The sequence below is a fragment of the Ursus americanus genome, chromosome 24, assembly GCF_024610735.1.
Source record: "Ursus americanus isolate L20-20 chromosome 24, mUrsAme1.1.p, whole genome shotgun sequence".
Lineage (NCBI taxonomy): Eukaryota > Metazoa > Chordata > Mammalia > Carnivora > Ursidae > Ursus > Ursus americanus.
The window spans coordinates 30,352,391-30,373,686 of record NC_142150.1 but is presented as its reverse complement, the minus strand read 5'-3'; the positions used below and the strand labels follow the sequence as shown (position 1 = coordinate 30,373,686).

Below are 21,296 nucleotides of genomic sequence, written 5' to 3'. Positions count from 1 at the left end.
CTGAAGGAGTCTGGCCCTCGGGCCAGAGCCAGGCAAATGGGATCTGCTTCCTATTAAAGAGGTTTCCAACTGGCCATGTGGCTTCCCTTTGTGCTTCCTCTCCTGGGCCAGTTTGACATGCCGGCCTCCCCACTTACCTCTGTGGACTTTTCCAGGCCCGGTAGCCAGCTGGGCCAACTGACGTCAGGCCCCGGGTGGCCTGCGAGCAGCGTGCTGAATCACCCCCACCCGCCGTGGACGCCCCAGCCTCTACCTGCGTGTTGCTTTGTCCTTCACAGGTCAGGGCGTTGGTTTTCTTTTTAAATAAATAAAGCTGAACCTGACTCACAACTCAAGAGAGGCTGCAGCTTCGCTCAGAGCCATCAGCATCACCATGGTAACCGCTCCATCCATGGAACACTTGAAAATGTAGTTATCAACGGCGACACTGCCTCTTCCTTCTGGCCTCCCAGCAGCCCTGGGCCCGCACAGTTCTCTGATCCTCGGTGCCGGGCGAATGGCCCAGGGCTATGCCTGGCTCCCCTGAAAAAGCAGGGTGTCCAAAGTAGGGACTTGAGGCCCCCACTCATGCTAACCTGCTTGCTGCTTGCACATCCTTCTGGAAGACCCTGAGAAAACCTCCTTCATGCTGGGGCAGGCACTAGGGGTAGACAGTAAGCCCACAGTTCGGAGCCAGGAGTCCATGGTTTCATCCACGATTTCTACTGGGAGGATAAGATTGTGTGGCGGGTACAGCTTGCAGAGATGATAAGCCTAGAACTAAAATGAATGTAAGGATGATGGTAATAATAATAGCCATGTATCGAATGCCTACCCCTGCGAGCCAGGCAGCATATACTTATATTCGCTTTCTATACCTCGTCTCCAGTCCCTCACTGGAATCACTTACCTCGAGGCAGTTTTAATTAATTTAATAACATCTAGCATTTATCGAGTGCAGAGATACTCTGCTGAGCACTGATGTTTATTTTCACATGGGAAGCACCACGATTCTTTCCATTTTACAAAAGGGCAAACTGAGTGTTAGGGAGGTTAAAGAATTTGCCCGAGGTCACTCAGCTCCGCAAGGATGGAACTGCTCCTTGGGCTCAGGTCTGACAGGTGTCCTCATTATTTTGTTACAGCTTCATGCTCAATCAAGGTGCCAACCACATACTGAGCTCCAGGTTCGCCTGGTTTATGAGATTTCCTCCAAACGCCTTGGCGGATAGTCCTCTGCCAGAATGGCCCCTGATCACGCTCACCAGTCACCTGGGGAGACTGAAAGAGATGCACATTCCGGGCCCACCAACACGAATTGCCTCAGGTATTCGGGTGCTGGCCGGAGGATTCTGTATTTGAGGCAACCCTGCAGGCTGAACTCCAACATCTGAGAATTTAGACTCGACTGGGCTCCTGAAGAGCAGGGACCACGTCTTCTCTGAGGCAGCCCCAGGGATTGGCGCAGGGCATGGCCCTGAGAAGGGACACAAAGAGCACTGGTAGCACTTGAGTGAAGAATGAACTGGGGGGGAGGGGGCGCCTGGGTGGCTCAGTTGGTTAAGCGTCTGCCTTCGGCTCAGGTCATGATCCCAGGGTCCTGGGATCCATGCATGCGGCTCCCTGCTCCGTGGGGAGTCTGCTTCTCTCTCTCCCTCTGCCCCTCCCGCCTGCTTGTGCTTTCTCTCTCTCTCTCTCTCTCAAATAAATAAAATCTTAAAAAAAAAAAAAAAAGGATGAGTTGGGACCCATCAGATCCCCTAAGCCTTTCCAGGACCAGGTCCTCCCCTGGTTCCTGACAGTCCACGGTCTCTTCTGACTCACTCCCTGCTCCCAGCCCCCAGCCTCTACATCCCCCACCCCATCTTTCTCCTACCCAAGGCAGAACAGCCCACCAGGCTCTGCCCACCTTCCCCCCACCTCCGACTTCCTCTGCGAGGGGAACAGACGGGTATACCTGTTGCCAAAAAGCTGCTGCTGCTTCTTCTTCTTCTTCTTCTTCTTCTTCTTCTTCTTCTTCTTCTTCTTCTTCTTCTTTTTGCAGAAACAAACTCAGACCCGTAAGCCAGCTTTCAAGGCAGATACTACCCTGACTCCTCGGCAAAATATCTTCGGTGGTCACCCCCAGGGTATAGAGGAAAGGTTGGGATCTCTTCCTCCGACAAATTTTAACCATAGAAGAGCCTTGTTTAGTCAGAGCAAAACACCCAAATATCAAGTAAGAAGGCATTGGATCTGTAAGTAATGCTACCTGCATATTACGGAATATGAAGCAGCCATTAAAAATGGAAGAATTTTTAATGCCGTGGTCAAACATTCACCAAACAATAAGAGAAAAAAATGGGATATACAACTAGATGCCTTGCAAAGATGTTTGTAAAATGGCAGAGAGGCCAGTTAGCCCCCCAAAATCTGTTTCCCCCTTTTTCTATAGTAATAAAAGCTCTACTCAGATAAATCCTATTTCCCGGGGGCCCGTGGGGCTCAGTTCTGGCCAGTGGGGTACAAGCAGGCGTGATGCATGTGAATTCCAGGAAGCATCCTTTGAGGAGATGGGGCTCTCTCTTCTTTGCTGCTTCTTCCTCTGTCGGCTGTCTTGGGTCACTAGTGGAAGGCGTGTGCTGACGATGGAGAGCCCCAGGTAGAAGGGGCCTGGGTCCCTGATGGTCACGGGGCTGCTGTACCAGCCTGGACTGCTTACTTCCGGACATCAGTTCCTAGAGAGAGAAACGCACATGTTTAAGCCACTGTTCCTTTGGGTTTTCTGTCATTTGTAGCTGAAACAATCCTCATCGATGTCAGATGTATTGTTAAGTAAACAACAAAATGTAAGGTAATGATATGAATCATAGGATTCCGATTTTATTATAAAACGTGTGTTTCTATATATTTACCTGTGTACCTAAAAACGTGGACAGGACGTTAAACACGAAAATGTTAGCAAGTGTTGTTTCAGCGGGGTGAGGGTGCAAGGGTTGTATGTGTTCATTTGTTTGCTCGTCTGTATATTCCAACTTTTCCACAACAAAAGTGTACTGCTTTTCAGGTAAGAAAAAAATAATAAATGGTATAAATGGTATGATCCTAATGGGATCCATATGGATCCCGATCATAAGAAATATATCTTACTCATGGTTACATGGGAAAAAAACTGAAATGAAAAGAAGTGCACTAAAGTAAAGATTAACATCCAAGGGCATGGGAAGCTGTTCAAAATATATCGCGAATGGGAAAAAAGGTTATTAAACAATATAATTCCATTTTTTGGGTAAAAAGAATAAAATGAACCTAAAATAAATACAATATTATATGCCAATCATATTTCAATTAAAAAAAAAAAAGAATAGGGCACCCGGGTGGCTCAGTTGGTTAAGCGTCTACCTTCGGCTCGGGTCATGATCCCAGGGTCCTGGGATCAAGTCCCGCATCAGAATCCCTGCTCAGCGGAGAGTCTGCTTCTCCCTCTCCTTCTACCCCTACTGCCCCGTTCATGCTCTCTTTCTCTCAAATAGATAGATAAAATCTTTAAAAAAAATAAAAGAATAAAAGGACATGAATACATGCTAGAGAAAGGACCAGAAGGAGATAAGCCAATAGATAAATGGTCTGGTTCCAGAGAAGAGATTCTGGTGATTCTTATTTTTCTCTTTCTACCTTTTGGTATTTCCTGAATTTTTCCCCAATAAACCTGTATGAATCTTATTGACTTAAAAATGTATTTATTTCGGGATGCCTGGCTGGCTCGGTCAGTAGAGCGTGCTACTCTTGATCTTGGGGTTGTGAGTTCGAGCCCCATACTGGGTGTAGACAGTACTTACAAATAAAGTCTTAAAGATTGTATTTATTTATTTGTTAGAGAGTGAGAGAGAGCACAGTAGGGGGAGGGGCAGAGGCAGAAGCAGGCTCCCCGCTGAGAAGGAACCTGATTCGGGACTCTATCCTAGGACCCTGGGGTCATGACCTGAGCCGAAGGCAGATGCTTAATGAACTGAGCCACCCAGGTGCCCCTAAAACTAAAATCTTAAAAAAAGTCTTTATCGAGAGCAATTTTAACAATACAGAAGATGTTACAAAGAACAATGAAATATACACATACATCCCCACTGCCCAAAATTAAAATGATTCATATTTTGTTATATTTAATTTCTGCCTTTGTTTTTAAGAAACAAGAAGTTAATGGGAAAGCCCTCCTCACGGATGTCTATCAGGATCATGAAAAAACATTTATTTCAGTGTGAGAGCACTTGCCCTGCCTGGGATGGCCCAGGTGGGACTGTGGAGGGCAGGAGAGAAGCCGCACTCAGGGACTTTGACTTCCTTCCACCTTCGGCCAAGGGTTTGGCTCTAAGAGCCTATTTCCAGGACGGAGGCGGCCTGGGTGCGAGGGTGCCAGATTTGCCTGGCTCATCCCCCGGGGAACATACAGCAGCAGCCAGGACTGGAAGAGGAGGGTCCCGGTGAAGCGCTTCCCTCCTGAGGTCAGTTGGTGCCCAACTGGTGTTTACAAAGAGGGTGGGGCCCCAGGCGCAGGGCTCTGAGGCCTTTGCTGTCAGGGGAGCTGGCCCATGGCAGGCCACAAGCAAAGGGTGGCAAAACCACTGTCTCCTGCGAAGCTCAGAAGCCGGGCCGCAGCTGGGAGGATGCTGGGAAATGAGGGGCCTGAAGCTAGGTGGTAAAGTGGTCGGTGGAGGTTAAGGAGATCCAGAAGGAAGAAGGGGAAAAGGGAAGTGGTAGGAGCGGTCGCGCTGACGGCACCTATTACCATGGGTAGTTATTACCTCCATTTTACAGAAGAGGAAAGAGGCTCAGAAGGATTGGGTCACCTGCCCCAGGCCTCACGGCTCCTGGACTGAGGTCCACGCTGAAATTCAGATGAGCCCAAGGTTCGTGCTCCTCACACCACAGCGGGCTGTGTCCCACGGGGCCATTACGAGGGAGCCAGTCTGCAGTGCTCAGAGTCCAGAGCAAGGCGTGGGGTCACGTCCAGGCCGATTTTCAGGAAGCAGTGGGATCTGGGGATGAAATGCTCTGACACAGCCTGTCCTCACTTGGCCTGAGTCCCCCACTCTAGCTTCGAGGCTCAGAGAGGCCGATGAAGTCTGAACTGACTTTGGAGAAGAGTTTGCCAGTGTCCTTTCCTCTTGACTGTGGAGACCCGCGGCTCCAGGCCCGTGGCCAGCTTTCCAGGAAAATATTAGAGGCTCCCCTCAAGGGAACTGAGATGGGGATGACAGGGGAGCCACCCAGCCCTTCCCTCCTCACCTGCCAAATGCACAGTCTTTCCAGAGTCCCTCCTGGCCTGGGTGGAAATTAGGCTGATGTGTCCACATGCATGTACACACACACACACACGTGTTCATACAAGCACCAGCCCAGGCAACCTCCTAGTGGACCATCCTTTCAGCCTTGCCCTGGTCTCCAACGTCTGGCACACATCCCAGCGGTGGAACAGGCCCGCAGGCCCACGCCGGCTCATGGGCGGGCTCTGTAAGCAGTCCATTTCTATGGGTCTCCTGCTTTCTTGACTCGAACGCCAGGGCCCATGCCCTCTCGATGCCAGAGCCATGGGCAGTGAGACACATTAAATCATCCTGGGGAGGCTGGAGGCTTCTATCAGATAAAGTTGGTTGAAATTCTGGCTCTGCCACTTTCTGGCTATGTGATCTTGGGCGGCTTTCTTAGCCTTTCTGAGGCTCAGTGCCTTTATCGCATGGGGATGTTTGTGTTGATCGTGGTAACAGAGACCCACCCCCTCGTCTAGTGGCCGGAGGAGTAAGCCCGAGAGCGCATGGTGAGTGCCTAGAGCCTGGCACGTGGCAAATGCCCAGGGGCAGCATCCGATACTTGCATGGCCCTTTGCGTCTCCCACCCCCAGCCCCATTCAGGGGCCCAGTCTTCACTCTGGAGCGGCAGGGGAGGCCCAGACGACCTCCAGGCCCTGCTTAGGCATGGAGTGTTCCTTTATTCAGGACTGCGTCAGCTCGCACAACCGAGGAGCAGCCGGAGGGAGAACTGTGGTCGAGTCTGAGGTGCCAGTCCTTTGGGCGGGGAGACCAGCAGGTGGCCCCTTGATGCACCACCCAAAATCCTGCTGCTTTCCCGTTTGACAGGGTACTGACTGTGATGGTATCTCTTCTGCCCCTGCTCTCCAAAGATCCTCACAGATAGGTCATGGATTCTTCTAGCGCTATCCAGGCCGTTCTTCACAACAACGATGAACGCGGCTCCCAGGCACTGACCCCAGTGTCCCCACAACGCAGATGAGGACACTGAAATCCAAAGGGGTCAACGACTTGGTCATCATGGGGGCAGTGGCCCACATGAGGCCGTATTGAGGCTGGGAAGACATGAAGGGTAGAATGGATCTTGCTGGGCAGGAAGACATTCTGCTTACTCAGACCCTGTCGGTTCCAGGGCTGCTGTTCTGGGATCCGTGGGGTCCTGCTGGGGGCTGTTCAGTTCTGCTCACGGGCAGCTAACCTGGCACCCGAGGGGCACCCTGGTGACCTGGTTTCCAGGATAGGCTTCGACTCCCCCTCATGCTCAGGAGTTGCTTGCCTGCTATGGACTGAATGTTTGTGTCCCCTAGCCCTCAAATTCATGTGTGGAAATCCTAATGCCCAATATTATGGGGCTAGAAGTTGGGCCTTTGGGAGATGGTCAGGTCATGAGGGTGAAACCTTTTGAATGGGATTAGTGCCCCTATAAAGGAGACCCCATGGAACTCCTTGGCCCTTCCCTCACATGTGGACACGACCAGAAGTTGGCAGGGTGTGACTCGAAAGAGGGCTTTTGCCAGAACCTGACCCATATTGGCACCCTGACCTTGGACGTCAGGCCTCCGGAACTGTGAGAAATAAATTTCTGTTTATGGAGCCACCCAGTCTGTGGTCTTCTGTTATAGTGGCCCAGCCACCAAGACCCTGCTGCTGTGCCCAGGGAGACTGCCCCATCCACAGCCGGGGCACGAGGTGAGGACCTGGTCTGGGCGAGGTCCAGGCGGGAGCAGGAATGGCTGCAAGGGCGGAAAGGGGGTGTGGGAGTGGGCAGGCAAGCGCATTAGCGGCCGTGGGGAGCTGCCACAACCTCTGAGGCCGGAAACTCAAAGGGAGGAGGGGTTGGTAGAGAGCCCAGGGCTGGGGCTGCCCACTGGGAGCTGGGGCCAAGGACGAGGCTGTGGCCAGAGGTGCTGCCTGAAGCTGGGGGTCCGGAGAAACACCCAGACTTCTCTCCTCTTCCTGCCCCACCCCTTCCTCCCTCACCTTTCCCTGGGTGAACCTAGTCAGCAGCCAGTTGGCAGGGGAGTCTGGGGTGTGTCATTTGCCCTCTGAGATGTTGAGCAGAACAGAGAAAGGTAAGGAACAGATGTGATAGCAAACGAAAAACGAACGAGCAGGACACAGACCTTTCCAAGGTGATGTCCTGCTCCTGTGGCCATCTTCAACCTGCTGCAGGGCTCCTGCTGGGTAGCAGGAGGACAGGTTCCTGAGGCTGATGACCATACTCCCCCTTTATGAAGAGGACCTCTGCTTGCTACTGGTTGGGTCCACTGGAGCCGGCCACCCTCCTTATATCTGACTGGGACTGCCTGGATCCACCTTGTCCTTTACTCCAGTGACTGCCTTTCCCTCTGGTCCTAACTCCTTCCCCATCAGCGCTGCCCTCACAGGGCTTGGGTCCCACCGTGCCCTTCTCCCTTGCCTGCCCAACTTAGAAAACCAGAGAAGATGCTGCCAAGAGTCTCCCACCAAACACTCTGGTTAAGAATCTTTGGTCAGATCCAGCTCTGTGGCTTATAGGCTCCAAGCAAGTCATTTCGCCTCTCTCAGCCTCAGTCTGCTTATCTAGGAAATGGGACCAGCAACAATACATCCCTGCAGAGTGGCTGTGTGGATAAAATAAGCTAATGCGGGTAGAGTGCTGAACACAGGGCTCAGCTCTTACTGAGTGTCCTATAAATGGCAACTTCAAAAAGCATGGGAAGGAGCACTTGGGAGTCATTGCAAACTCGGGAGGGAGCACATCTGGACCCTTAAGGTCCTGGCTACCAGGGTCCATTACTGGCCATTTTCCGGGAGATCTAAGTCTCCCACATTCCAGGGGGCTGAGTAACAGGACAGCTCTTTCCCTGGTCTCATGGAGTTCTCATGGCTGGAAGGAGGAGATGTTCTGCCTGGAACTGGCCTGCACTCCCATTTTGAGCAGCACTAATGGCAGTCTGGAGGGTTGGGCAATGGGCACAAGAATAGTGTCCTTGCCTCGGGACCTACCGAATGTCTGAGTATTGCAAGGCCACCTCCCCGCTGCCTGCCAGTGTTTCTGTTCTCATCTGGAAGGACAACATTGTGATGGTCCAGGCCCTCCCTAGGCCTTTATCTTTCGTGCTTGGGGCCAGAGGTCTAGTAGCCAATCAAAAACTTCTTGGGTTGTGCATAATATTATCATATCGTGGGCCTTCAGAGCTTGAAAAGACATTGAACAGAACCCTAGACTGTTAGTGCTGGAGGGGGGCCTCCTGAGGGACCACAGGGAATTGGGGCAGGAGCCCAGGGGGACCTCGCAGTAGACTGTACATGGTTAGTTCTAGGCCGGGCTTCAGTCTGAGCACAGAATGACTCCTTCAGAATGGGCCTCAGGCAGAGCCATGGGAGAGCGGGACAATGTGCTAGATGCATCTAATTCAACTTTCTCATTTTGTAGCTGAACCCTCAGCTCCCCGTATAAGTAGCTAGTGTGTGTGGGGGTGTTTCTGAGAAGAATTTGCTAGAGATGAGGTCCACGTGAGTACTTTAGGTGTTTCGGCTGGGGCAGAGAGAAAGAGAAATACTTATAGCTTCTCTGGGGCATAGTTATTACAGGTTAAGAGAAGAAAAATAACATGGGAATTCATTCCACAAGTGTTTATTGACTCCGGTGTGAGGCCTAGCAGGGATGGGAAGAAGGGTGAGACCCCGAAGGGTAAGATGTGACAGAAAACCAACCCAAGCTGGCTTAGACAAAAGGACATTCGTTGGCTCCCCTAACCGGAGGCCTAGAGGCAGGGTGGGTGTTACGCACTGAACGGTGCCCCCAACCCCCAAATTGGATACGTTGAAGCCTTAACCCTCAGTGTGACTGAATGTGGAGACAGGGCCTTTAAGGAGGTAGGGGAGGTTCAATAAGGTAACAAGGGTGGAGCCAAATCCAAACAGGACTAGTGTCCTTGGAAGAGAAGGAAGAGACAGCGGCACTCGCTTTCTCCTCACATACACACAGAGCTCAGAGACGGAGGATGCGGCGAGAAGGTTGGCTGTCTACAAGCCAGGAAGACAGGCCTCACCAGAAACCGCCCCTGATGGACCTTGATCCTGGACTTCCAGCTTCCAGAACTGTGAGAAAACAAATCTCTGTTGTTCAAGCCCCCGAGTCTGATATTCTGTTATGGCAAGCCCAGCCAACTAAGATAGTAGGCTCAGGGTAGTTTAGTCCAGAAACTCTGACTCCATTTTCCTGTCATTCTCTCAGCTCTCCCCTCCTGTGTAGCCCCATTTTCAGGCTGGTATTAAGAGGACCACCATCGTTCCAGGCCCAGCAATGTCCAGAGGAAGAGAGAGAAGGTTGCTCCATGATGCTGCCTTGTAACCACAAGAGAGCTCTTTCCCAGAAACCCCCAATCAAACCTTGCCTTGTGTCTCACTGGCCCTAACTAATTCCCAGGCCTAGTCTTCAACCAGTCCCCGAGGCCCGGGGAAGCCAGGCACTGTGTATTTTGCAGAGCACGGGAAAAGTCACTTTCACAAAGAGAGTCCAAATACAGAAGAGTAAGCAAAATAGAAATTTATGTCACTTTTCTATCCTATAAGAGTTCAGAGAAAAGTCATCCAAGACTGAGAGAAGGGCTCCGCCATCCTCCAAATGTGGCTTCCCTCCCTAGGTCCAGGGAGACTCCTTTAATTTCTATCATCTCCTAGCCAGGGGGAAGTGCTGGGGAAGGGTCGGGGAAGCACACACACCATCCTTTTGAGAGCACAGCTTAGAGGCGGGACAATCATGTCTGCCCACAGTCTGTGGTGAGACCTTAAACTCAAGGCGCCATCAAGCTACAAGGGAGGCTGCAAAAAGTAGCTCTTACGAGGCAGCCATTGCTTGGCCAAAAATCAGGAGTTCTGTTATTAAAGAAGGGGACTGTTGATATTGGGGAGCCAGAAAAGCCTCTACTGCACACTGGTTAGTTTAGGCCCAAGTTCTTGAACCAATTCTTGGAAAGGGCGGTGGGCGGACCCCGGGAACTGGGCTTGGGGTCAGCTTCCTCAGAAGCGCATGGGCTTGCATGAGCCTCTGGACTCCAGGTCTGTTCGTTATGGCTGCTTAGCTTGTACGCTGAATAACACACGGTGCCTTGCATTTCTTTGGCTTCTTGTAGGAAGGGAGAGAACGGGTGTTGGGTAGTCAACCAGCAGTGAACACTGCATGACCCGCCTAGGAGGCCCTCTGAGTCCGGGTGGGGGAAGGGACGTCTTTCAACAGATAACTATGGGTCAACGTGACAAATGGTAAACTGGCAGCTATATATAAATCCCAACGAAAACAGAGGGAAGAATTAAGAGAAGGCTTCTAAGAAGGGATCGGAGAGTATAATGAGTTCATTTTGTCTGGGTCTCAAAGGATAGGTGGGAATTCCCCAAATGATTTTGGCTGGGGAAGGACGATTCCCACAAAGGGACCGGCAAACTGGCCGAGCTGTGGGGGCGCACGGGGTGTGGCTAGTGGTCTGGTGCGGCGGGGGAGTGGGAGGGAGGTATGCTGGGTGCAGGGAACGAACAGCACCCGAAAGTCACGAAAGTCACGGGAGGAAGCAGCCTGGCTGACAGGCTTCTGGAAGCCATGCGGGGTTTTCTAACCCGGCAGAGATGTGGGCTTTGTCTCTGTCTCTCTCTGAGGTAGAGACTGGAGGATGACTCGTAAGGAAGCTATTTCACCAATTCGGCTGAGTAATGAGGAGAGCCTGCCTCGGGGTTGTGGTGCTGGGAATGGAGACAAGGAGCTAGATGACAGGGAGTCTGGGGGTAGGACTGACAGAACTCGGTAGCTGGGTGACTGAGGGGGTTGAGCTGGAACAAGGAGGGGGGGTTAAATATGGTTAAACATGATCCTAAGTTTATATGCTCCTACTAGAAATCCGGAGAAGGAGTACAGGAGAAGCAAGTTCGGGGGTGAGAGGAGACGACGACTTCCCACCGTCTGAAGCCTGGTTCAGGACAGGCTTCTTTGGGATCCTTGGATACACATCATTCTCTCTTAACTCAGGGCTTCTGAAGACTCTGTCCCTACTCGGCAAAACATTCCCTCACCCTCAGATCTCCAACTGGCTAATTCCTCATTCCTTCCAAGAGACCTTCTTGACCACCCCTCCCCCCCCAGGTGACAAACCTTCTTGGATGTTCTAACAGTATGCCATTTCTTCTCTTCACTGGCCTCTCGCTCAGGGCTGTTTAATGTCTGCCTTCCCTGACTCAGCCTGTCAGATCCATGAAGACAGGGGCCATGTCTGTCTGTTTGCCCCTTCCTTCTCAACACCTTGAATAGCGTCTGGCACCCCGTGGGCACTCATGCTGGGTTCGAAGTATTCAACAGTTGTCATTGGAAATAGGAGTTGGCCAGTAGGTTTTATCAGGGCCCACTGAGATGTGATGAAAGGCAACGAGGCCACCCTGAGGCCAGGTGGTGTGATCCTGTTATAGACCTGGATCCCTCTAGACCAGTGGTTCTCAACCAGGGGCAATTTTTGCCTCCCAAGGACATTTGGTGGGTCTAGAGACATTTTTGATAGTCATGACTCGTGTGTGTGTGTGTGTGTGTGTGTGTGTGTGTGTGTGTGTGTGTTTTACTGGCATCTAGAGGGTAGAGGCCAGGGATCTTGCTAAACACCCCTACAGTGCACCAGACAGCCCCCCACCACTGAGACTTATGCAGCCCCACATGCCAGTAGTGCTGACGCTGAGAAATCCCGCTCTAGAGACTGCTGAGCCAACCGGATGGTTAAGTTCCCATCTGGCCTGCTGGTTGCTATGGCCCAACTGAAGGAGAGCAAGAGAAGCTTAGCGGCTGTCATAAGATATATGGACTTGTGATGTGCAGCCAGGAACCACCTTGGATCAGGCCTCAGTCAAAGGTCCCAAAACTTTGGGCAGTTTCCCCTTAACTGAACTCCCGGCTGTAAGCCCAGCAGACCAGCCTGGCACTCGCCCCTCTCTGACTCACTCCATTGGGTTTCTCTCGCTCTTTGGTGGAAGTGGCCACCACACTCTCTTCCCACCCCATCTGCCTCACTGATTATTTTCAGCTTGGCTTGCAGAGGCCCAACGCTGCAATTACACCCCAACCTCAATGGCTCCTTCTGAAAATAACATTTGGGTCGAAGAAAACCTCAGTCTGGTGGGCTGGATTTTATACTAAACAGTTAAAGAGTGGGTGTGGGCATGGGGGTTGAGGGGGAGACAAGGGAGTGGCACAATGGTACAATTAAAAGAAGAATCTGGAAGAAGGGGAAGGAAGAGGAAGTGAAGAGAGGGAAGGGGTGGTGGTGGTAAGGGCAGTTGCAGAAAGAAAATATACCTCCTGGGCAGGGGTCAGCCATCTTTTAGAAGTCTCATGCCAAGTCTTCATTTATGCCTCTAATTGAAGGTTTTGTTTCTGAAATAACTTGCCCCCATCCCAGCCCCCCATCACTGAGGCCTGGGAAATTCGTCTGCCTGGGGCCAAAAGAATTAGTCTATGGGCATACCAATCTTTATCCAAGCTAGTGACCAGATTTTCCAACCCCAAAATAGGAGCCACATGGTTTGACATAGGATTTTTGTTCTCTTTCCCGGTGAGAATAGCAGTCTGGGAAATGTAGTTTCACGATGCTGGTAGGTGGAATTTCCATGGTCAGTGGAGAAGAGTGGATAGGACCTTTAAAGTAGGGATTCTTATGGATATCATGAGAGATTTATGGGTTGCTTTTAGTTCAGAGGAGAGAAGGAAACCACTGAAAGAGAACCTCTGTCCTACCTACCCAGGGGGAGGGAGAGGTGGAGATGTAGGGGGTGAGGAAAGAAAGAACTTGGAAGCACCTTTTGAATTCCAAAGGAGGCAGACAGATTTAAAAAGGCTGTATGAGGTGAGATCTGGGAAAATAGGAAAGAGTTCCACACAGCAATTAAAAGCTCAGTTCTGGAGTCAGACTGAGTTAGGTTCAAATCCAGACTACACTAACCACCTGGGTGATCTCCAGTGGTAACTTAGCTGTTTTGGAGAGGCCAGCAGTACAGGCTCTAGGCGAGCCTAGTAAGGATTTGCATCCTGGCTCTGTGATCTTCGGCAAGGTATTTCACTTCTCTGTGCCTCGCATTTTCCCTTTGCAAAATGAAAGGGTATATATCAGGACCCAAACCTTCCCACAGCACCACTTCTAAGGTGTCATAAGGCGGTAGAATAAAGTGCTTAGTTCAGTGCCTGGGACATTGGCAATCACTCAACATATGTTAGCTATTTTTTATTACCTCTGGAGTTTTTCTCCAAATGCAGTAGGCAAGAAACTTTTAGCTAACATACATTTTTTATTTGAATAGTTCTGAATTTATTTTCAAGTGTATTAAAATATATGACTAACATATCAAACTGTGGTTTCGCTAATGTTATTGCTTAGGGCAAGGCTATGTAGAAAAAGGGAATCGATTTAAAGTTAATTTAGAGAATAAGGAGAGTTAATAAAAGAAGTCAATTAAAAATATATAATATAGATGGAATGTGGGGATGGAAGAAAACCATGCAGGCAATACCTGAATGGCTGAAAAAACTGGAAAATAATCTATGATGCTTTCTGTTAATAAAACCGTCTAAGGCACATGGGTGGAGAAATAAGCCAGGAAGATATGGATCACGACGTTATCAGAACGTTGCCTCCCCCCCCCCCAACCACTGTTGTTCCCTTTTTGAGAAATCGGTAGGAGGGCACAGACTAGCGAGGCCCCTAATGAGGTCTTGGAACCCTGATAGCTTTGTGGCTTGCGGGGCTCCGGGGAAGGCAGGCAGAATCCAAAGGCCCAGCTCTGGAAACCGAAAGCCAACTCCCCAACTTCTTTCTCCCGTCGCGTTTAGGGCGATTCAGGCCTCTCTGATTTTTTTGGATCACTGGGTCAATCAGTCAGCCAATGCCTCGGGAGAAGTTTAATTAAGCTCAGATCGCCGGCGCGAGCTGCCAAAGGTCTCCCTGCCCGCCCGCGCCCCGCCCCTGCCCGCGCCGGCCCCTCCCCCCCGCCTCGCCCCGCCCCGCCCCGCACATCTGGTGAAAAGCTTCTCCCCCGCCCGGCGCGGCGGGGCCGCAGCCCGCGCATGCGCGTCGGCAGGGCGCCCAGCGCCCCGCGGCAGGCTCGGCTCCCAGAACCGAGCGTTGCAAACTGTTGCATCAGACAGCAAGCAGCCGGCCGGGCCGCCAGGGTTTCTAGGAAGATAGGAAGGGTTTGAGATCCTCTGTGGTCGAATGGGAGCGTTGGCTGTCACTCACGGTGTTTACACGCTGGTAACACGATCCCCTGAAACCTCAAGCTTGCGCCAGTCCGGGGAGGGCCTTAGCCACAGGTGAAATGCGCTTGAACACCACTGCTTCGGCCCCCTCCCCATGGCCCCAGGCTGGACCAACTGAATTGGACTCGGTCTGCTTTATTAATGGCATGGGCCGTAAAAGAATGAGCTGGGTTTGATTTCTCTTCCCAAGTACAAGAATGCCCCCTGAGGAATTTCTCACTCTGAAAGTGCAAAACTAATTTCCCCAGACAAGCGCTGCTGCCGGTTCCCAAAAGGGCTTGGAAAGATCCCAGCAGGAATGTTCAGTGGTTCCAAAGCTCTTCACCCCAGCTGCTGGACATGCAGACAATGACCACCAAGAACTTCTTGGTGGGTGGACACACGTCCTTCACAGACAGGCCTTCTTTTTAGAGTGTCTCAGGCCACTGTGTTATGGAGATTTTAGACATCAGCCAGAGAACGCACAACCACGAACTCACACAGACACAGCACAAATATAACAATTCTCTAGATTCAAGTGGCTCTGCAACTCAGGTAAGGGAAAAGTTTTCCTCACTACTCCCTCATTCTCCTGGTCTCTGGGCCTCTGCCTTCCTCAAGGGGAGAGAAAATGATGCTGTAGGTACCCAGCAGAGATGGGGCAGTCTTGGGGGGGGGCGGTGAGAAATTCAAGAAGAATGAATAAGATTTGGAATCTACTCTCTAAAGGGATTTCCAGGGACATCATCTGAATCCTGCGGTTCAACACACTCTCTCTCTCTCTCTTTTTTTTTTCTTGGAATGGGTGAAGACTAAGTCATTGAGTATTAATGGATTTTCCAAAAAGACAAAAACTGACAATGTATACCTTAAGCATTCTGTCTTCACTAGGGTGTTGATGATGTTGAAAATCTGTACCATCTGAATAATCTGGAAAGCTAAAACAGGGCTAGTGTTCTTCCTTCCCCTCATTATTTTGAGTCACTCAATCCCAAGGTTCAATAAGAAAATGACCTGAAAGACTCAGCATTAGCCGACATACCCACTTGCCAGCCAGTCACTGTTGTTTGTTTAAGCCAACATTTTCCTTTGAACAGTGGGGTATGGTGACACTATGGGATTTTTGTTGTTGCTGCAAATGGTGCTTCGGCCATAAATATGGCCCAAGGTATTAAGGTAGCCAACGATCGTATGAACTGAAGGCGTGCCAGCTAGGAAAGGGTAGGAAGGAGTATGGGCAAGTGCATTTCCAGACCCTGCTTTTGAGGGTATATCTCAGGGCCCAAACCTCCTGCCTCTTGGATGTCACCAAGGTTGTATCCTGGGGTCACAGGGCGTGGTCTCCTGGAGCTGCCAGGAGCTATCCAAAATGTTGGATACATCTGAGCAATCGTCCCCGCCTGGAGAAGCGAGTCATTGACTATTGTAGCGCTCTTCAGGCATGAAAATTGGAGCCATGAGGTCAGGAGCTGGGTAGGAACTGGAGAAAGTGAGCTCGCGAGCTCATGTTACGTTCCCTGCTGTACCCAGAGCACTTACGCATAGTGGGCTGTCAATGCATGTTTGTAGAATGAATGCCCTGAAAAAATGAGGGAAGGAGCAGAGAGAGGTAGTAAGGTCAGAGAAGTCCAAGAATTTTGCAAGAGGTCGCCTGGGATGCCCAGGGCTCTTTTGTGTTGGGCAAGGGGGGGGGGGGGAGGGTCGTTCAAGTTCAAAGACATAGGGCAAGAGCATCAGAACTGTGATGTGACAAGTCTCCTGAGGTTCCCTTCTGCCTCAGTTTCCCTGTTTGGAAAGGCCTCCAGTTGAGTGATTCCAGAGCTGAGCAGTCATTCTGTTTAACCAAGCCTAGTGACATCATCATCAATAACAACTGCTTCACCTTGACTCAATTCCCAGAGCGAACTTCTGGGAAAGTAAGGGGTCTGAGGGAGGGTGTGTGACTAAGACCCAGGGCACAGGAAAATCCCCTAGAAGCCACACTCTAAAATCATAAGCAAAGCGGTGGCCCAGACGGTTAGATGATGCAGACACACACCAAAAGCGTGATTTGTTTTCCACGTTTCTTGGGCACTCACCGATTCTAGGCACTATACAGAGCCCAAACCCAGACAAAGCTCCCGTTCTAAGGGCTTATGATCTAAATTCCTTGTGGAAAGTCTGTCTTTCAAAAGTTGAAAGCACCTCATTCCATCTTCATTTCCCCTTCAAGTCATGCATCTCCTTCCTGAGAAACCCACCAAGTTTGAAGTTTGTAGCTGGCCTTCCTTCTGTTTTTGCTCTTTAGATGCCAATTTAAAGGGTGGGGAGAGCTACATTAATTTAAAAATAAAACACAAATAGCAAAATGAGGCTTGGTTAAAGTAAAAAAACCACAGAAGACATTTTTTCCCCCCTCTCATACTTTTCAGATTTTCCTAGAACCACCTTTATTTCCTCAGAGCCCAGTCATAGAAAGTGAGTGAGCCTCTCTGGATGCTCTTCCAAGCAAAAGCCACAAGCCTTATTCCTATTCTCCCCGCTCACCCCACCTTTAGGTTTTCTTTTTCTTTTGCAGACATTTGAGTCCTGAACTGGGCTCGGAGAGCCACTGAAGCCCCTAATTCACATGTGGTATTTCCAAGCACTCTGAGGGTGGATCTTGGTTTGTTTCTGCTGGGTTTGTTGCTTACCTCTTCCACTCAGTTGGACCAGCGGGTACATTCTGGTGATGGGAACATGGCTTTAAAGTTAGATCCTCCTAGTGGATGCCCATTTACCAGTCTTGTGGCCTCTTCTATCAAAGGGAGAATAATGCGGCACTCCTCCCAGGGCTGTTGTGAGGATTAAGGAGTCAAGACACAGAAAGGGCTCAGCACAAAACAGGCTCTTAAGACACTGTAGCTATTAAAAATAGATCCTTTCCACCAATCTGCTCCTTCCTTAAACAAGCCCCTCCTCCAGTTTTGGAGAAGAAAATTCGTTATCTATTCCAAGTCAATGATTTATCCCCATTTTACATCACCAAAGGGCCCGTGAGAAGGGGAGACTTGCGAGGTTGACTTGCGAACACCTGAGCCTTTTAATGGAATGGAATCCGTGTTCTTGCCTTTCAGCAAGAGGTGACCAGATCAGCGGGTCAGGGACTGGGGAAGACTTGAAGGCGCATGGTGGGATGGCTGGACCACAGAAAATGGGGGAGAGTAATCAGGAAAAGCAGGCCCAAGGCTGAGATGAGGGGCCAGAGGGGTGCCAGTCGCCAGGCAAGAAGGGTTCCCACTTAGGGGGTTCTGAGTCCAAGCGTCCCCGCAGGCCGAGGCTGCCGGCGCCGGGTGACCATGGGACCCGAGGCGCGTGCGACAGCGCCCTCTGCCGGCCGCGCAGAGCAAGCCGTCAGCCCTGTCGCTCTGCAGGTGGGACCAGGGATCCCTCCCGCTGCCTCGGCCCCGGCTCCATCCCTTCTGAGGACCGCGCTGCCGGGTCCCGACCGGATTCCGGGAGACGCGTCCCTATCAGACGCCTGCGGGCTTAGCTGAGACGATGCTCGGAAACATCCGATTCACCCGGGGATCGGAGGCCGCGGGCACCCGCCCAAACCCCGCAGAGGCTGCGCCTCTTGGGACCCGGGGCCAAAGCCTGCTGGGCTGTCGGAAGCGGTTTGGAAGTGGCATCGCCTATGGCCAAGACCGCGGGTTCTGCGAACAGAGAAGCCCTGGGTTCGCTTTCTGCCTCATCCATTTTCCAGCTAGGTGACCTTGGGCAAGGTACTTAAATTTCCATGTGCCTTAGTTTCCTCATCTTTAAGATGGAGAGAACGATCCCGACCTTATGGGTTGACATGAGGATTACGTGGGATCAGACAGCCTGGGTTGGAATTCTGGCACTGACATCAGCTAGCTGTGTGCCTGGAGCAAATTACTTAACCTCTCTGTGCCCCGGTTTCCTTAAAAGAGGGATAATAACGGTACTTACCTCTGAGGGTTGTTGCCTGCAAAACGCTTAACACAGTGCGTGGCACAGAGTAAGCGCTCAATAAATGGTGGCTCTTACGGTTGTTGTCGTTATTATTGTTCTTAAGAGCGCTGAGCACACGAGCAGAACTCTAGCGGGCTGCTATTATTAGTCTCTTTCTTGGGTCCGGCTATTTCTTTCCGGGCATTGTTAAAATCTTTTACCATGCGGTCGCGTCCTTATCAGTAGCCGAAGGACAGCCGGCCTTCCTGAGATTGGAAAAATCGAGGTTCCCCTGGAGGAGGGCCAAGGACACGGCCGCGGGCTGCAAGGACCGGGACCTCCCCGGGGGACACCCGCGCCACGCCGCCTCCGCCCCGTGCCTCCATTAGCGCGCGTCAGAGCCGCAGTGACGTCGCCAGGTCCCGGCGGTGGGGAGGCGCGGCTCGGGGAGGCGCGGCCTGGGCACGCGGGGAGCCTGGGGGTGCCGGGGGCGGGGTGGTCGGGGTGGCCGCCGGGCTGCAGGAGACGTCCGGGGCCGCGCGGTGCCCAGCTGTCCTCGGCGGCTTCGGCCGAAGCAGCCCCGGGAGCTGCGGGAAGTCCGCGGCGGGGGTCGGCTGTCCCACCCCCGCCCCCGGCGCCGTGCGCCTTCGGGCTCCGCCTGCACCCCGCGGGGAGGCCGCCGAGGCCAATGCCGGGCCCGCCCAGCCGGCGCGGGGCTGCTCTCCCGGCGGCCGCTCCGCGTCTGCGTGGTCCTCCCGCTCCCACCCTTCTCCTCCCCCGGCCAGCCCCAGTCCCATTCCTCGTCGTACCCCAGAGACCTGCTCGCTTTCTTCTTCCTCTTCCCTCCTTCTGGACCAACTCGTTTGTTGGGAGTGGTCAGCAGCCGCCCCCGGGAGGCGCCTCGAGTCCCACCTTTCGGGCCCCCGGCGCACCCATCCCACTGCTCGCTGGACGGTCCCACTTGGACTGCCCTGCACGCACCTCCGACTCGCCGATCCTTGCCCCCATTACTGCCCATGCCGGCCGTGGTCTCAAAGATCTTGTCTGCACCCGGGGCCTCCTTCAAATCCATCCTCCTCACGCTGCTACAGCCAGCCACCTGCAACCCATGTCTGGCCATGCCTCTCTCGGCTTGAGGCTGGCAGCCCAGCCTGGGACCTCAAGCCCTCTGTCTTCATGGACACTCTCGTCTGCCATTTTTGAGCACCTTCGGGGCTAGTCCTGGGTGGGACCACGCCATGGAAGGTCCTCGGTGTTTTACTGCTGTTGGGCCCTCTCCAGGGAATTTGCACCTCACTCCCTCCTTCTCCTTCCCCAGTTGGCTTCTTCTTACTCATTCTCCACAACTCAAGATATGAGTCACCTCTGACAGGAATGCCCTCCCTGTTCTGCTGTCTATGGAAGAGAAGTCTCTCTGGGCCCCAAAGTGTCCCATCTCTGCTGCTTTCCTCATAGGGTAAAGACCTGACCTTCAAGATGGCCTGTGAGGCCTTGCATGGTCTGTGCACACACCCCTGTCCCCATCACTTCCAACTCCAGCCCTTTTTCCCTCTGCTCTGGCCATACTGGGGTCTGTTTCCAGTCTCTATGCACAACCTCAGACCCCAGGGTCTTTGCATAGCTGGTTCTCTCTGCTTGGTGCAACTTTCTGCCCTTCCTCACCTACTCAATTTTTGGCTCTCATCCTGAGTCAGCATCATGTCCTCAGAGACAGCTTCCCTGACCCCTCCCCTAACCCCACCTCCAATTCAATCCAATCCTTCTTGGACAGATCAAAGCATAGAAAAAACTGCGGGAGAGTAATATCATCAAACCTGTTCATTCTGCACCCCTCCCTTGCCCCTCAAGCCTTTGCCAAAGCTTAACATTTGCCCTAATTTCTTCAAATCTTTTTTTTTTTCAAGAACATAAAACATCTTTAGATCTAGATAGAGCCCTTTGAACCCATGTCTGTCCCTCTCCTAAGGTAATTAACCACTCTCCTGCATTTGGGGTGTATCATTCCTATACACGCTTTTGTATTTTTACTGCATATGTTTGTGCCTATAAACACTTTATAGATTGTTTGACATGTTTGTAAACTTTGGGGAAGTGGCATTATACTGAATATATCATTGTGCAACTTGCTTTTTTTACTCAGCGTTATGATTTCAAAATGTATTCACATTGGTACATGTAGTTCTAGATCATACATTTTCACCGCTAATTTGGGTCCCATTGTATGAGTTCACCACACTCTATTTCCCCATCTGTTTCTGAAGGACGTGTGGCTTATTTTCACTTTTTGTGTTGTTAGAAATAATGCTACGATTAATGTTTTTTTATCCCCATCCCCTTGTGTGAAAGTGAGCCATCGGGCAGATACTTGTGTGTGAAATTGCTGGGCTCAGGTCATGTGAATTGGCAGCTTTACTCAGCATGGCTGAACAGTTTTTCCAAGTGGTCGTACCAATTTACACTTAGATCGCAGTATGTAAGTAAGAGTTCCTGTGCTTGGCATCCTCCACAACACTTGGTAATGTCAGACTTTAAAATTTTTGCCAAGCTGATGGGTGTGAAATGGTATTTCAATGTTTTAATTTGCAATTCCCTGTTTACAAGAGAGACTACGCATACTTTCCTTTGTTTATTGGCCATTTGCCTTTCATCTTTTAAAAGTTGCCCTTAGTTTGACAGTGCTTCCATTGGAGTATCTCTTATTATGTGTAGGAGCTCTTTATATGTTCTGGATACTAATCCTCTGTCAGGCTGTAGCCCATCTGGTGTCTTTTACTCCACTCAATTACAGTTTAAATCTGTGCAATTATTTGATTAATGTCTGACTTTCCCACTAGACTGTAAGCTCCATGAGAAGAGGA

At 51.3% G+C, this 21,296-nt stretch overlaps 1 long non-coding RNA gene across 1 annotated transcript; it reads right to left on the bottom strand.

Moving 5' to 3' along the window:
* Positions 1-2,272: 2,272 nt before the first annotated feature.
* LOC123799562 (uncharacterized) lies at positions 2,273-18,799 on the bottom strand. The gene is made up of 3 exons (XR_006781645.2): positions 18,457-18,799; positions 17,178-17,318; positions 2,273-2,696 (listed from the first exon to the last, which is right to left on the bottom strand). It is a non-coding gene; the product is annotated as an uncharacterized LOC123799562 (long non-coding RNA).
* Positions 18,800-21,296: the final 2,497 nt, after the last annotated feature.